Source organism: Panthera tigris, chromosome A2, assembly GCF_018350195.1.
Source record: "Panthera tigris isolate Pti1 chromosome A2, P.tigris_Pti1_mat1.1, whole genome shotgun sequence".
Lineage (NCBI taxonomy): Eukaryota > Metazoa > Chordata > Mammalia > Carnivora > Felidae > Panthera > Panthera tigris.
This window is the reverse complement of record NC_056661.1, coordinates 119,135,329-119,152,951: the sequence shown is the minus strand read 5'-3', so window position 1 is coordinate 119,152,951 and position 17,623 is coordinate 119,135,329. Positions and strand designations below refer to the sequence as shown.

The 17,623-nt window shown below is 41.5% G+C and overlaps 1 protein-coding gene across 10 annotated transcripts in view; it reads right to left on the bottom strand.

Annotated features, from left to right (window-relative positions):
• Window positions 1-17,623, bottom strand: part of CREB5 (cAMP responsive element binding protein 5) — a 480,741-nt gene that overhangs the window by 179,039 nt on the left and 284,079 nt on the right. The gene's annotated exons all lie outside the window — the stretch shown is intronic.

Below are 17,623 nucleotides of genomic sequence, written 5' to 3'. Positions count from 1 at the left end.
CAGAGTGGACCAAAATGTAGTTTCCTGTTGTTCCCGAAGTTGCTATTAGGAGTAAGTAATGAATCAGATGGTATTAGAAGTGAACAGCATTTGTTACTTTCACAGATTAGTTGGTACTATGGAATCGTGACAAATTTTTAAAAATATCAAACGGGGTTGTTTAGTCTGAAAAAAAGAAAGTTCAAGAGAAATAAGACAGCTATCATTTGGGAAAAGGGATAAACGGGCTTAGTGTTAGGTCAAACAAGTAAAACTCAGTTCTATGGGTAGAAATCCCAGAAAAAAACATACAGCAGACCTCATTTTACTGTACCTCATTTTATTGTACTTCGTGGATATTGTGTTTTCTGCAAATTGAAGGTTTGTGGCAGTCCTGTATTGAACAAGGCCATCGGCGCCAATTTTCCAACAGCATTTGCTCACTTCATGTCTCTCTGTCACATTTTGGTAATGCTCACAATATTTTAAACGTTTTTGCTATTATTATACTTGCCATGGTGATCTGTGATCAGTGATTATGACTTGCTGAAGGCTTAGATGATGGTTAGCATTTTTTAACAATAAAGAATTGTTTCATTAAGGCATATACTTTTTTTTTTAGACATAATGCTATTGCACACTTAATAGACTACAGTATAGTGTAAACATAACCTTTATGTGCACCGGGAAACAAAAAAATACACTTGACTCACTTCACTGTGATATGCTTTACTGTGGTGGTCTGGAACCAAACCCACAAAATCTCCGAAGTATGACTATAATTGGCTCCATAGAAGTAGTACTTTGATAATAATTAAAGCTATCCCAGTGGCGATTACAGGTGCAGAGTGCTAAAGGAGCCAATGAGCACAGAGTATCACAGAATGGCTTGGCCAGAAACTGGGCAGCCACATGTCAGGGCTGTTTGGAAGGAAGGATAAGGGTGGCTTTGGGTATGCGACCTCTGTGGTTCCTCCCAACCTTGGGAGCCCATGTTTTCTAAATGCATCACAGAAGTCCATCCTTCCAAATCTATGCTCCTTGGTCCATCATCGGTCAAAAGTTCTATGTTTATAGATGCATAATCAATACTGAAGCTTCTCTGACTAATGGTGGAGACTCAACATAGCAAAGAACCTTTATATGTTAATGATATCTCTCGTAAACAAAAGCTAGCTTTTGCAATTAATAGACACCATCCCTTATACAAAGCTGAGAACACTATTCAGAATATCTGAATCAAGGACGGTCAAAACATCGAGAAGACCTGTGACCCTTAAGCAAAGGTTATCTGAGAGGGAGGATGTTGTGGCCTGATGTTTAAGGGGTCCTTCCTAACTCTAGAAGGCCAATGAATTTTCTTAAAGCAGCACAGACCCTTCAGCCCCTGGCTGTCCTACTATCCTCTGGAGCAAGGAAACTCCCTGCTTGTTAGCTGCCCGTTCAACTATGATACAGAGATGTCCGTGGGCTGCCTCAAAGCCTCTCTGCTCTGTCTACAGAAGCCAGAAAAAAAGAGTTCAGGAACCGGCAGCAGCTGAACAGCTTGGCTGACCTGTACACTGAGTCCGTGATTCCAGAACAACTCTCCAAGGGAAGGGCGGAGGTGAAAGGAGGAGGATGGGGCAATAAATTAGTCATTTGGACTTCCCTACAGGGACTTCCTCTGTGTGTCTATCTTCACCTCTTTCTTCCCATACTTCAGTGGATTAATCCCAGTAATCCAACCTTTGTTGAGTGCTTATATGTGCTAAATACTTCTCTAAGGATTTTGCATTATTATCTCGTTTAATCCCCTTTACGGATTTCTCAATCTCAACTTAATCTAGCAACTTGTAAATAAGTATTTTTATTATGTCGATTTTCACAGCAGTAAACTGAGGTATCACTTAGCCCAAGATCACACAGTTGTAAATGGTGGACCCACTGTTTCAACAGATAGCCTGATTTAGAAGCCTGGGCTCTTAACCGCTATCTACTCGTTGGATAGGAAAAGCAGGACATGAGTGAGAAGAGGTATCGGAAGTTTGCCGTATGGTATGGTTGTTGTTGTTTAAATTCGCTTCTTTTTAATGTAGTTAACTCTATCAATGTTCAATGCATGTTTAATGATCTGGTGTTTCCCACCAGACTGTACTTCATGAGTCAGGGCTGCCCTTCTTGTTTCTCAGCTATTAGTAGAGTGCTTGGCCAATGACAGGTGCTTGGTCAATGTTTGCTGAATGAATGAACACAGCAGAGGAAACGTCTAAGAGGATTTTCCTAGAAAAGTCAGAGAAATAGTGTACTGAAAGCACTAGCATGCACCATATCATCTCTAATTCCTTAGGTGCTACTGTCTGACTCACGAGTCTATCACTTGGCCGCCATGTCCCCTGATTTCCATGTTACCTAGCCACCTTCTCCCAGGACACAGTGTTCTCTGAATTCAAATTTCCTCTGTCCAGTCCTGTCTCTATTAGTTGTCTCCTCCTTCTCTTACCCCTTGATTTCCTGGCCATGTCCCCTGGGTTCCAGAGGAGGCTGTTTATTTCCTGTGGTTGCTGAAACACCTCCTGGAAGAGTTTGAGGGCAAAGAAGATTGACAGATGCTAAGCCTGCTGGGGCAAATCAGAACTATGAGAGGTGACCAGACAGGAGACGGACAATGAGCAGGCACAGCGGGTTGCTGTGGCAGCCTTAGCAGTAATAGGTTTTGGTAAATAAACAGAAGTAAGTTCAGGAAACCTGCACAGTCTTTTCATATGCGCTGCAAGCTCAGACCACAACCACAAGTCCCTGATGGCTCTCTCTATCTGGGGTCTTACAGATGCGATCTATCAGAACCGCTCCTCACTGGCACCTTGAAAGACGAGTTGACGATGTTGGCCGAGATCGCAGTAGTGATATTTAGAATGAGAGAGATTCCCTTCTCTGAACTGGGAAGTTTCTACACCATTCTGGAAGGAAGGAATAAGAAAGGAATTCTTTCTTTCTTATGAAAAGAAAGGTGGCAGGTAGATCAGGAGTTTTCACTTATGGAATTTAATTAGTCAAACAATCCAGGAAGGTAAGTATCAGCACATCTACTTTACAGATAAGAAACTAGACTCATCTCCAGACACACGGTACAGTAGCCCCTGCATTTTATACCAAGCCACATACAAATTTTGATTTCTTAAACATCTAGTATGCAGCAGGCATCGTTGTGAAAATGACTTCTGGTGACTGCCCTGGTTTGTCTCCGGCTAAAGATGAGCCAAAACATCTTAGCCACCAAACACTGACCTCTTGGAAAGGCTGTGGCCAGAGAAGGTCTGGAGAGCACTTTAAAGGTGCCATGAACTTCATCCTTTCCCTTTAATCTGGGATGACCAGAACTGTAGAGAAAAAAGCCCTTTTCGCATTTCAAGAGACAGGTCATGGGAATTACAATTGGCCATTTACATGAATTTTATGTATTTCTGAGCCAAGACCTTTCAGGGTCTTGGTATTCAGATTTAAGCCAAAAGATTAATTTAGCCCAGTATTTCTCAACCATGACCTCACATTTAAAAAAAAAAAAAAAAAAAAGCTGATGCCTGGACTCCACCCCAGAAGAAATGATTCAAATTTTCTGGGGGTGGGGCCCAAGCACTGGTATTTTTTTCAAGCTCCTCAAGTGAAAGCCTCAGGTAGCCAAGGCTGAGCCACTCTTTAAAATGGCCTGAGTGCCATCTTATCTAATACAAAGAATTGAAGTTCAAGTTGACTTGAAAATTCAGGATGACCCATTTTTCTCCATTGAATGCTGGCTCTCAGAAACCCCAAGCTGACAATAACAAGGCAACTACGATGGAGATCTTGGAACAAATGCCCAGCAGCCCGGGAAAAAGACAGGGAAAGAAAGATTATATGAACCACCACGCTAATTAGGGAAAACCAGACACTCTGGCAGAAGGCCAAGGGCGTGGCTGAATGGAGAGGGGTGGGGAACAGGAAAAATTTTAGGAAATTAGAAATTTTAATAACTTTGACCGTCAAGGGTTGCTATTGGATGCTGAATTGTTTCTAACTTATTGCAAGCCTTGAGAGCAAAAACAGATGAGGAAAGAAACTCTTGTATCACATTCTGGCTGCTTTTCATTTCTCAAGCTTAGGAACAGAAAGGAAATGAAGCCTTCCTGGGGCTCCTTTCCCCAAATCTAATTAAGGGCCCCCACAGGCTCCCTTTCTGAACACCAGGGGGAGTAAGACACATGCAGCCTCCCTCACCAGGCCTTCTGATAGAACGTGAGAAAGAACGAATTCTTGCTTATTGTTTACATCCCTTAATGGGCTTTTCCTTGTGTCTCTGCCTGAGATGACAATCTATTTGTACTCATTTAAAATAGTAGTAAACGTCATTAAAAAGCAATAAAATGGATTCTATTCTATCACCCCACGGTTTAAAGTGGTACAAAAGGAGAGGGGTTACGAGAGCAGATCCTGAGCCCAACTCCTTGGGTTTAAATCCCAGAAACAGCACTGTGTTACCATGGGCAGGTTACTTAGCCTCTCATGCCTTGGTTTTCCTGTTTGTAAAATGGGCATAATAATGGTAATGCACCTCATAGGATGGTTGTGTAGACTGATGGACTGAGACAGATAAAGCTGGGAACCATGACTCCCATAGAGTAAGCAGTCAATGAGCATTAGCTAATGCAATTATCAAAGGGAATACCAGGAAATTTTTATTGCAATTCGAATCCTTCCATACTTCAATCATTCCAAAAATTTTATATTAAAAACCATACAACTCAAATACTAGAATGGTAAAGCCAATGGAGTGCCTGACAAGAAATGATATTTTAAGGCAGAAACGAGTGCCATTTCTCACATGTAACAAATGTTACTTATTCTAGTGATCTGTCATAAGAATATACAGAAAATAATGAATTACACTATCATAAAATGGCTAGTATATATGTTAAATACAAGATAGTGCGTCCCCAAAGAATGAACTAAAATGAGCGTACCGTAAAGAAGAAAGACAATAATCTGTTAGGATATCATTATCATAAACTCTCCCCCAGAGGAAATAAGAAATTAGGTGAAGAAAAGGAACATATGGTAATGACAACTTATATACATTTTTACTCTGGCAACAGCCAAGAAGACTAACAGTAGTTATTTCACTAAAATGCATGTACTTTTATAATTCCACAAAATTGTTTTGATTGGAATAGATTATCCTCTATGATGCTACATCATTTTAACAAAATGAGAGGCCAATAAGGAAGCCCGGGGTCGGTTTTCCCCACATGAAGACTGATGGCACATTTTCCATGGATGGAGGCCACGGAATAAACATTGCTGTATCAAACATTCCTGACGATGAGGGAGAACTCCACTTGCGTATTTTTTTGTACTAGAGCACATAACTTTTTTCCCTTGTGGATCTTCAGCGAGGCAAAGCAGTTGCCTTGGCTGTATGGAATTCAGCAAACAGAAATGCATGACCAGTGACCACACACTTGCATCTGGATGAGGTTTTGGCCGACTGTGCTTTGGGATTTTAACTCCAGCCACTAACAAGGATCCCCTTCTTTTTGACTATATAAGTCAACTCCGAGAACCGCAGGGCAGTGTGAATGTTTTTGTAGTCTTTCCAGGTCTACCAAGCACTGAGAGCGTAGGTAGCACAGACCGACTCTCTTGTCCTCTATACCTCCTGCAGTTGGAGGTACCGAAGCCTGGCAAAAAATCGGAATGATGGGAGAAGGGGCATCTTAGAGAGTGGAGTGAAGGTCATCCTTTTCACCGTTTTGTCAGCATGTGTGGGGAAAACGGACAGAGATAGGTAAAGAATGACCCACTGGTTGAAGTATGGCCTCGGCCTGGGCTTGGATCCAGCTCCACACCTACTAACCCGATAACTTGGGTTCAGTCGTTGACTCTCCCAAGCCTCCTTTCCTCATCTGTGAAACAGGGGTAATAACAGTCTCTTCTTTACAAGGTAAAGGAATTAAACGAGATGGTTTATAAAATACTTTATCCTATACTACACTGTATCCTTAAATCCTCGGAGACAGATACTACTGTCCTCATTTTGCTGATGGGAAACCAAAGCTCAGAGACATTATAAACTGGCCCACAGTCACCTAGCAGGTAAGCGGAGGAAGTGAGGCATGGGTCCAGGATTACTCCAAAGTTGGTGCGTATTACCACTGTACCATGCACTCACTGGCCTGTATCACAAAATCCCAGAAAGTTAGGACTTGTGGACTCCAGACCATCTGAGCCAGCCCTTCCTTTAATAGGAGAGGAATAAAATTAAGAGCTGTTCGGTACTCAGGCCAAATTATTCCAAACTGAACCCGAGGTGGAAGCGAAGGTACTGCAGGAAATCAGTTCTTCAGACTCTTGGCCCGGCGATTTTTCCTCTGTTGGTTCATATCCCCAAGGAATAAATTGAGCAAAGAATAAATTGAGAGAAATGTTCAACTTTGACACTAAACTTACAAGAGTATTGACTGGGATAAGGCATAGGTAGAGGGGTAAAGAAGGAGCCAGGCAGACTCTCTTTTTGTACAAAGCCTGTTAGTTAATGGGGCGCCTGTTAGTTTATGGTTCAGTCAGTTAAGCATCCGACTCTTGATTTTGGCTCAGGTCATGATTTCATGGTTCAGGGGATCAAGCCCTGCATGAGGGTCCTTGGGATTCTCTCTCTCCTTCTCCCTCTGCTCCTCCCTCCCTCAGAATAAATAATAAACTTAAAAAAAAGAAGACAAGGTCTGTTAGTTTAGTATCTTAAAATGTTGGTAAAATGCAGTATAAAATCCAACCATTGTGAACTGCAAAAAACTTGAGATTTCCAAACCTGCTATTATTAATTAATTATTCATTAAAGATCTGTTAGCAAACAAACAGCAATGACAAAAAAAAAAACACAACACAACAAAACAATAGGGCTTAGCCAAACCAATAATAATTAACTTTTTCAAGTGTAAACAGAAACCTAGCTCACGAATTCCCAGTTGTTCTTTCCTGATACCGATACCAAATATACATACTCAAAAATTTTCAAAGAGTAAATTAAAATAAGTGTGTTACTAAATGTCTCCTTTTTAAGACAAAATTATTTATTTGTTCTTGACAGGGAGAATCCCAAGCAGGATCCCCGCTGTCAGCACGGAGCTCGACACAAAGCTCGAACTCACAAACCATGAGATCATAACCTAAGCTGAAATCTAGAGTCGGATGCTTAACTGACTGAGCCACCCAGGCACCCCTAAGTGCCTCCTTCTTTTCTGGCTTCAGAATTTGCACAAATCAGACCTGCAGAGCATAAAGGTTTTAGTTATTTCACTGGCCTCAATATTCCATTTGCATTGCTGCATTGGCCTGTGTATTTGAGGATGCTTTCTCCAGTGGTAGGATTTTAATCCTATCTGATTTAGATTGTATACCTGTAGAGGGCAGTATGCCATATTTATTTAATAGATGGATCCAGAATCTCTACTAATGGTGGTGGTAGTTGTCATCACCATCACCACCACCACCATCATCATCATTGTTCTTATCCAATTCCTGGGTTTTGATCTTAGGGAAAATATCTATTGCAAAGTCGCAAAGTAGGAAATAGGCATATAATCTTTTTTTTTTTCTGAGTATTAATTGTGTTCATTTTTTCTGACTTATTATTTTGTGTAAACCCCAAAAGGCTCTTCTCCCACTTGCGCACCACAAAACTCCTTTACTAGGTAAGAGGTTGGCATAAAAGTCTGCCATTCTGCTATAAATAATTCAGGACATTTTAACACAAAATGCAAAGACTTATCACTAACAGAGAGCTGGGGGCGGGGGAATCAAATGAAACGAAAGTTCCTCACCGAGATGGGTTTTCATTCGTACTAGCCTGTGGTCAGAAACAAACACTCCCTGTAGAATCTGTTTCTTTAAGATTCTAAAAATAAATTGATCTGTAAGTGACTTTGCTGTAATACATACAGTGAGTCAGATCAAGGAATAAGAGCCATTTATAGAATGTGAACTAAGCATTGGCCTGAGACACTCCTTCAACTCTCACCAAACAGAGAAAAGGCATTTCAGATTGGGCAGAGTTTGATCGGTAAGGCTATTCTGAAATATGAGGATTCTTTGATTATATTAGAATATGACCAGAAGCTACTATAAGGCCAAGCAGCTTGCATGGGCAGCAGTGTCCATCCATAAGTGCACACTCAGGCTCACACCCACTATAGATCTATCCATGTTCACGTGCATGTAGGTAGAGACCGTATTTGGTACCAAGTAACAAGCTGTCCTCCCATGCATGCTCCTATAAAGAAGCAGGTGGGAGCATTTTGACTTGCATTGCACAATGGTTTAGAGTCCATCGGTGTAACCATAAATAAGTCATTTAACATGTCTGAGCCTCGTTTTCATCTGTAAAATGGAAATAAATATAGTCCATACCTCAGGAGACTGATGTGACGATTAAATGAAGTAATGCGCATAAAGCACTCAGTACACGTAATAAAATTTTAAGAAATGTCAGCTACGATTCTGCTCTCTTCAGCCCTGGCAGTGATAGGATGGTATGGTTTCCCGCTTCTTTGGGTGCTCTTTGATTGCTAGAGCATGTCTTCATAGTCTTGTCAATAGCATGCCTTAGGAGGCATGTCTGATGGCTACAGGTTACTAAGGTTTTCTTACCCCTACTTCATGGATGGCTGATGTAATGAACATCTTTAAGGGATATATGACTGGAGGGAAGAAGTGTGTGTGTGTGTGTGTGTGTGTGTGTGTGTGTGCATGTGTGCGTGTGTGTGCATGTGTGTGTGTGTGTGTGTGTGTGAGAGAGAGATGAAGGGAGGGAGGGAAGGAGGAAGAGAGAATCTGTGTGTAAGAATTCATGTTGGGACATGAAATTTACCACCCTCTTCACCTGACTTTCACTCACAGGCACGCGTGTCAACATTGCCTGCACACAGATCTCAAACCTGGCACACTACAAAGAGCTGCACTGCAGGGACTATGACTTCATATCATAGTGTTAATCACTGACCTCCGCCTTGGCAATAAGATCTCTTTTGGCCCTTGTACAATTAGAATCCACCGGAGACTTCCTAAACATCTACTTGATAGCGAATTGGCAGGAAACTATTAGGAAACTGCACGCTGGTGTTTGGATGAGCCTTTTCCATTGATACGGTTTCTTTGGATTACAGGGTCTTCCTCAAGTAAAACAATAAATCAGTCATTTTCATGTTCTTTTCACCTCTGGATACATGTTGCCCTTAATACATTAAGTTGCAGTCAGAATGCATGCTGGTATGACGACACCATCCTGTCTTTCAGGTGTGGTTTCAGGGTCACAAGAACACTTGCATCTGGAAAGTTGAATTCACAGCACACCACAGACACACTCTGCTACTCAGGGGGGTGAGATCATGGCGCTGGCATGAATTTATCGCTCTTTTAAACGAATGGGGTTGAATTCAATCTACTGACCTTGATCAGGAGGCTAGTGATACACGCTGTGTAAAACAAAACAAGACAGAATAAACAAGGGAAAACCACAGCACATGCAGCTACTTTGTTCAGAAGGTGACACTGTTGAATTTGGTGTGTGAAGGTCTTGTCACATGAAAGTCTAGAAATAACTATGACCTAAGCATGGAGGTAGGAGACGACCCATTTAGAAATGAATGGACACATTCCATTGTAGCTGTATAGTGGCTAAAATCTATTTTGGGGCAAAAGGGATATTTGTAGATACTTCCCTTTGTTTGTAACTATCATAACCCAAGCTTTCTGGCACTAAACATTTTTTACTAACCCTGCATTCCAGTAATATTTTACACACCACCCGACCAGGCAAACATTATTCTACCAAAGAGGCAGGATTCCCTGTGACCCTTCTGAATCCCCAGGGCTAGCCAACCCTAGACTGCACCTCATGAATGGTCTTACTCTGGAAATCCCTCGGGGCTTCCCCAGTCTCACTACATAATTCCAAGGCCACTCAGTTCTGGAGGCCCTCGGAAGATACTGCCATATTAGGCACAGGGAAATGTTCATGTCATTCTGAAATTATTTTGGAAGTAGAGATTTAACATAACTTTTTAAATTAGCATTCAACTCCAAATTTGGGACTAAGTTTTGGTGGAATTCATTTTAGGGACTTCTCGTTGGTTTTGAAAAATGTTAACGGCAGCAAGCACTCTTTCATGTTCAATACCAACTGGATCCTAGGCTGTGTTCTGTTTTTTATTTGCTTCTCCCTTTGGTAATAGCATTTCTATGGCAGGGGGCATGGCAATATATACAAACACTTCCAAACTCTAAAGTGATTGGCTGGATAGGCTTATTATTGAATTCAGGTCAATCTGTGGCCCCCTTTCCCTTCATGAGGATGGCTCTGGATGCCAATAAGAGGGTCAAAAATGAGAAAAGCCTAGGGCTAAGTATGGAAAAGTAAATAGGCATTGTCTGAATATTTGCTTCCTAGTATCTCTATAAGGCCAAATAACAACTTTTATCTAGAAATGTTACACTATGAACAACTTTATCACTTAAGAAGATTCTTTCCAGAGACAATGATGATCTTTCATTAGGCACCAAGCCTGTGTGAAGATCTGGAGATACCAAGACATGGCCCTGGAGGGTGTCCTTTTTCACAGGAAAAGCAGACTCTATAATGTTCCCTTTAGTTAAGAGTTCTCTTGTAGCACTAGTCACTGAGACGCTCGTTATAAGTGGGAACACCTCTTCCAAGTGGATTTAGTTATTGAAGAAATAAAAGGAATCCCTTACAATGCAGCTTTTCTCATCAGATGACTCCCAAAGACTCCAACAAGATCAGCACAGAGGGCTCTGGGATAGTTCTTTTTTGGCATTTCCAAAGAGTAGTTTCATTCCATTTCTGCTATCTCAATAATAGAGAATAAATCAGAGACTTGGCATTGACTATTCCATTGAGCTATTAATTTTTAAGTCTTTTGCTGATTGGGTTCCAACTATACGTTTGATGGAGACAACTTTTTATTTATGGTTTAAATCAAACAATAATTTAAGCAAACCCATCAGTTTAAGATGTTATATCAAAATCTGTTTGCTATTAAGATTTAGTTTACAATGGAGGCTTACCGGAGATCCAAGTCTGAGGTTTAATGAGAATATCTTACCCTACAATTGATATTGGAAGACCAACTATTTGGGTACTTCCCTAGTAAGGTACCGGGGTCCTGTTATTGATAAATTTGCACAAAATAATGTACCATGTTAATGCCTTCTGTCTTCCTAATTATTTCTTTTGTTTAACCTCTTATTTAAACATTATCAAAAGGTCACTAGCCAATGGTGCGTCTAATTTAAAAATGTACTATTAGGCTTATGTCACGTCAGACGTAAGAAATGACCAATTCTGCGAGGATGAGACGTATAACCACATTGGAACATATTTTTTTCCCTTATATTTAGAATCAGGGTCAGACCTTCCCAATTTTCAGAACCATTTACATTTTTTTTATTGCTGTACGAACATTTCACATGAAATCTACCTTCTTAATACACCTTCAAGTGTACTACTATACTCTATTACGCATTATTATATATTATTATTACTTCTCATTACACATTACTGTAGACTATAGGTACGATGTACAACAGTTCTCTAGAGCTCATTCATTCATCTTGTTTAACTGACAATTTATGCTCATTGATTAATAATTCCCCTTTTCTCCGCCCCCCCAGTCTACTTTTTAATGTTATGAACGTGACCATTTTATTTATTTATTTTTTTTAATTTTTTTGAACGTTTATTTTTGAGACAGAGAGAGACAGAGCATGAACGGGGGAGGGGCAGAGAGAGAGGGAGACACAGAATCGGAAGCAGGCTCCAGGCTCTGAGCCATCAGCCCAGAGCCCAACGCGGGGCTCGAACTCACGGACCGTGAGATCGTGACCTGAGCTGAAGTCAGACGCTTAACCGACTGAGCCACCCAGGCGCCCCAAACGTGACCATTTTAAATACCTCATTAAAGTAGAATCAGCAGTATTTGTCTTCCTGTGACTGGCTTTTTTCACCTAGCATAATGTTTTCATGGCCAAGAAGTATATGGAAAAAAAAAAAAAAAGCTCAATGTCATTAACCATCAAGGAAATGCAAAGCCGAACCACAACAAGCTATCACCTCACACCTGTCATGATGGTTATTATCAAAAAAAAAAAAAAAACAACCAAAAACAAAAAACAAAACAAAACAAAAAACAAAAACAAAAGACAAAAACCAGACAGCAAGTGTTGGCAAAGCTGTGGAGAGATAGGAACCCTTGCACATTGTCAGTGGGAATGCAAAATGGTGCAGCTACTATAGAAAATAGTACGAAGTTTCCTCAAAAAAAAAAAAAAATAGAATTACTCTATGATTCAGGAATCCCACTTCTGGGTATTTGTTCAAAAGGATGGAAGTCAGAATCTCAAAGAGATATATTAGGACTCCTATGTTCATTGTAGTACTATTCCCAGTAGCAAGGATGTGGAAACAACCTACATGTCCATGGAGAGATGAATGGATAAAGAAAATGTGGTATTCAATGGAATACTACTCAACCTTAAAAAAAGAAGTTAATTCTGCGCTCTGCAACAACCGAGCCATGTTCTTTTCAGAAAAGAACACGAGCACCGACCATGCTAAATGCTTCAAACACCTTATTTCATTTAATCCTCATAAACACCTATAAAGGTAATTAATATTACGTGCCCATTTTCCAGGTGAGAAAACAAGACTAAGAGCAACTCACTCAGCTGCCTAGGGTCTCAGAGCAGTAAGTGGTAGAGCCAGGACTCATGCCGATCTCTCCTGATCGTAGGGAAATTCTGCTTGTCTCTGAAGCCCACCTTCTTCACTACCACACAATATTGCTTCCATCCAACAAGATTTAATCTCCTCAAGTGCAAATCTTTGCAAATATAAAGCTATCAAAAATGTAACTTATTCTGAATTTTCTAGGAAAAGCTATGAGAGGATTGCAAAAATTGTTTCTCTTATCTATACCGATGAAATATATCCCTAGCTCAAACTATAAGGGATGAACTACTGTGCCATTTTAAAAGTTATTGTTTTTACTATCTTCATTAAATCAAGCCCATTTTATTGTAATGTGCCTAAATTGTGCAGAAGTTTACAAGCTGCTCTCAAATCTCATTTTTTAAAAAGTCTCCTGCATTGAGGCACGAGATGAGCTCTGAGAAAAGTAATCGCTTGCTAGAAACTGTAAGGGATAATACCCATTGCATTTGTATGATGTTCTACAGATAACACTGATTTTTATAATTTTTTTTACACGAGATAGGCGGAAGAGTCATTATTTGATACAGTGGAGGCTCAGGAGGGGTACAACAAGTAGCCCAACATCACAACTTTTAGCAGGTGACCACAATCCACGTCTCCCTGCACTGTGCTCACTGCTGCTTCCCCATGAGCCTCTGCTCCCCATAAAACCTGGAAAAGCCCTCTGTCCCCAAGGTTTGCTTCCCTGCCATCCTGGAGGAACAGAGGTGGGTTTAGACGTGTGGTTTTCTTACTGAAGAGGATAGTGTATGTCTCACTGTAGAATGACAGGGGAAAATAAATAGGCACCAAACAATTTTCTCCTTAACAGCTTTCTTGAAATCCACCCAGTATAGTAGGCCGATGAGTGAGAAGGCATTTGTCCAGCAGAAATATTTGCCATTGGGGAACGTTCCCTGTGATATCCAGGCATCCTCTCGGCTGGGTAAGTGGTAAGTTTGGACAATATTTCTCTTCCAGACCTGGGTCATCTAGTGCAACTTTGGAGCCATGCTGGCTGAATTCAGATCTCACATCTACAATTTACTAGCTGTGGGCCTTTAAGCAAGTTATATAACTTCTCTGTGCCTGTCTTCTAAAGGGGGACACGAATGGTCTACCTCAGGGCTTCTGTGAGATGAATGTAAAGTGCCTGGATGGGACTTGGCAGTGTGCTCAACGAGAGCAGTTATTTTTATTATCTGAAAAAACAAGCCCCTCAATATCTTTCTGTATAAAGTAAGAATAATGAAGAACCATGTAACAAGAATCAAAACAGATCCCGTCCTTGAAAGTTCTTTGTCAGTCATAAAATGCTCTGTGCGTCTAGAGAATGCCTGCTATTGTCTTGAAGAGAAAGGTGCAATGTCTGAGCTCCACCCACCTTCCTGTTGCATCAAATTGAGAAAATCACGAATATTCTAATCTCCAGGCCAACCCCGTTGGGAGCTTGTTAGGCAGGTGTCTGGCCAGGGGTAGTGCTTACCCGAGGCCGGGTGGGCCTGCGTGTCCCAAGGGAAGGCTCACGATGACAGCAGTTTGACATGGCATGCTATTTCGGGCAAGATCAGGAGGACTGCAGTTGATACAAATGAGGGGAAACTTTTAAAATATCTCATCCTTTTTGTTCAGCGTCACGGTCTCACCCAGGGACACACACGTGGACTCCAAGCCCTAACGTCTTATAGGAAGATGGGATGCCAAGTAGGGACGGTTGTTCTCTGTGCCCTTTCCTGTCTTACTGCGTGTGCCCTGCTTCTCCACTCCCTGCTGGCTTCTACCCAGTTTCCCAAGTTCGCCTTCAGTGCCCATCTCCTTCACTAAGTTGCCTCTCAATCCTCCCTCTAGAACTAATCTCTTCCTACTGTGTCCTCATAAAACTTTCATTTGTGCACCTTTAATGCCGTGCTGTCCAAGTTCGCCTTGTTTCATAATGAGTTGTGCAAACTGCCTCTGCCCTACTGGCTTGTAAGGAACTGCTTCTTGCCATCTCTGTGTCACGGTGACACCTATGCCGCATGCTGCTCAAATGAGCCACTCAATAAATATTCATCAAGTGAAAAAATAAATATTTGTTGGTGATAATTAAATTGAATGAGAGAACTTCATGGCCTCCAAGAGAGACTCTGCATCTTTTAATGGAGCATTGCTCTCTTCTCCTCCTATCACTCTGAAGGCTGTTTCATAACATTTCCTGCCAGGAACAGCTTCTATTATTAAATGATTAAGTGCCAGGGGAGCAGCGGCACCTTCTGTGATTAAGTACTGGGTCAAACAGTGATGAAGGGAAGCCCCCATTTGCTCCTAGTTTCTGAGGCGAGTGCTGTTGACTCTATTTTCGTTCTGCTTCTGCCATAAGCCAGCGTGATCCCAGTGGTGGGTTTGCTTTCCTTCGCCTGAGTATCCCCTCCACCTGGGCCACTTCTACAACCCATCCTATGTGGAATATAAGGCACATCAATGAGAAACCAGAGTCCATATTTCTAATTTGGAACCTGGGACTGTGCTGTCACTAGACTTCATGCATGCTTCTAACCTGCATGCATTCAGTAGTTGTACGGGTGAAAGCAGAAGGTGGAGGAAACATTTAGAGGTGGGATCACTGAATGCATCTCCTCTACAACTTGAGATCCACATTATCATCTAAGCAACTAATGAGAGTTCTCCAGATGTTCTTCTAAATTGCCTTTCCTTCTCGGGGATGTTATTAAATATCCCCTATGCTGGCTCTGCATAGCAAAGACACTTTCCATGGGGAAAATTCCAAATTGAGCTCTCAAGTACGTGGAATCATTCTTTCCATGGGGAAAATTCCAAATTTGGCTCCCGCGTACATGGAATCATTCTTATGGATGATTTTAGTAGACTTCCAAGCGTCCCAGCATCCTTTTCTCAGCTCCCTGAAATTCAGGCTAAAGTTTCAGGAATGGTACTTCCAGGAGATCCCAAAATGATAACTGTGCACAATACCTACTCTCAAGCTTTAGACTTTATAGGGGCTTGGACAGCATAAACACTTGTTTAAAGAATAAATGCATAAGCTAATGAATTAATGAATGAACACATCAGATAATGCCTTGTTAGAGACAACGTTTTAGTTCTTCGTGGTCATTTGATTCCTAAACACCCTGACATGGACGTACATTATTTTTTATCCTAAATTAAAAATCATAAAATGCTTCACCTGAAAGAGACTTTAGTGTAGACTCTTGATAACACAATTCTTGAAAGTCGTGGCCTGATTTGTTCAAATGCCCTTAGAAAAAACCTGCTTCTCTGACTGACATGTAGGTAAGGGCCTGGAGACCACCAGCTCTGAGGAATCAATTATAAGGTTTGCCCAACATCATACAGATCTCAGAGGTAGAACCAAGACTGCCGAGACACCAGCCTGGTGTCTTCTCCTACACAATACCTCCCCTTATGAGTTAAGAGTTGTTTATGGGGACTTATTAGGTAAAAGGACATCTCTCTGACACTAAAATTAATGGGACACAGACTTTAAGAAGTTTTGAACCAGACTTGAGGGTAGGCACAGATTTGAGGGTAGGTTCTCTTTATGGAAATATTCTAGCTAATAAATGAAGAAGGAATGATAGAATTAGACTTCACCATTTTGCAATCCCTAGAGAAATAATGGGTCCAGGCACAGACTCTCAATCTCTGACAATACCCCAAAGACACACAGAGAATTGGTACCTCCTGACAGAAGTACTCCACATTGGCCATGAATTACCCTTGCCAAAAAAAAAAAAAAAAAAAAAAAAAAAAAAAAATGAGCTTGACTCTAAGGCAAGTCTAGAAAGCCAGAAATTACCAACTTACAAGAAATACAAGAAAAAAAAACTTGTTAAACTGACACCATGAAAGTGGAATCAACAATATTCAGAGTGTACAAAGTCTACAGGCTCTCCAGCAAGTCAGTTGCAAGGAAAATCAAGAAGAAGGAGACGTGGATCTGTGATTTACAAGTGTGTCAGGAGACATGTCAACCAGTTTCAATGTATGGACCTTACTCCAGTTCTGATTAAAATAAAGGGCACTTTTTCTCTAAGAAAACACCAAACGGTGGAAATACACCAGTGCTGCTGGGGCCTTGGAGTAGGAGGCAGTGGCAGCTTGACCCCGATGATAGAGCTTGAAGAAGCAACACGAAGTTAGGTCACCTGGTCAAGAGCCTTAAGATCAAATCCCTAGGGGATATCTCTCTTTTCTTCTTGCCCATCAAGGAGTCATAAATCACTGACTTTTTCCTGGGGATGTGCCTCAAGGATAAGGTTTTGAACACAAGGATAAGGATAAGCCTTGGATAAGGCCATACAAGAGCAGATGTGCATTGCTCAGTGGACCAAGTTCAAGGCATTTGTCCCCATCTGGGACTATATGGCCATGTTAGTCTGGGCGTTAAGGGCTCCAAGGAGGTAGCCACTGCTGTGCTTGGGGCCATCACCTCGGCCAATTGTCCCCATGTGATAAGGCTACTAGAGGAATGAGACAGGCAAGTCCCACACTGTCCCTGAAAGGTGCCTGCCTCCACGCTGACAGCCTCATCCTACCCCCAGAGTCACCAGCATCATCTCTGCCTCTGTGCCCAAGAAGCTGCTGCTAATGGCCAGTATGGATGACTGTCACACCTTAGCCAGGGGCTGCACTGCCACCCTTGGCGACTATGCCAAGGCCATCTTTGATGCCATATCCAAGACCTACAGCTACTTCACCCCTGACTTCTGGAAAAAGTCTGTGTTCATCAAATCTCCCTACCGGGAATTCAATGACCTACAGAATCACACTAGAGTCTTCCCACAGAGGACCCAGGCCGCAGCTGTGGCTACCTCTGTAGTAGTTTTATACAAAAACAAACAAACA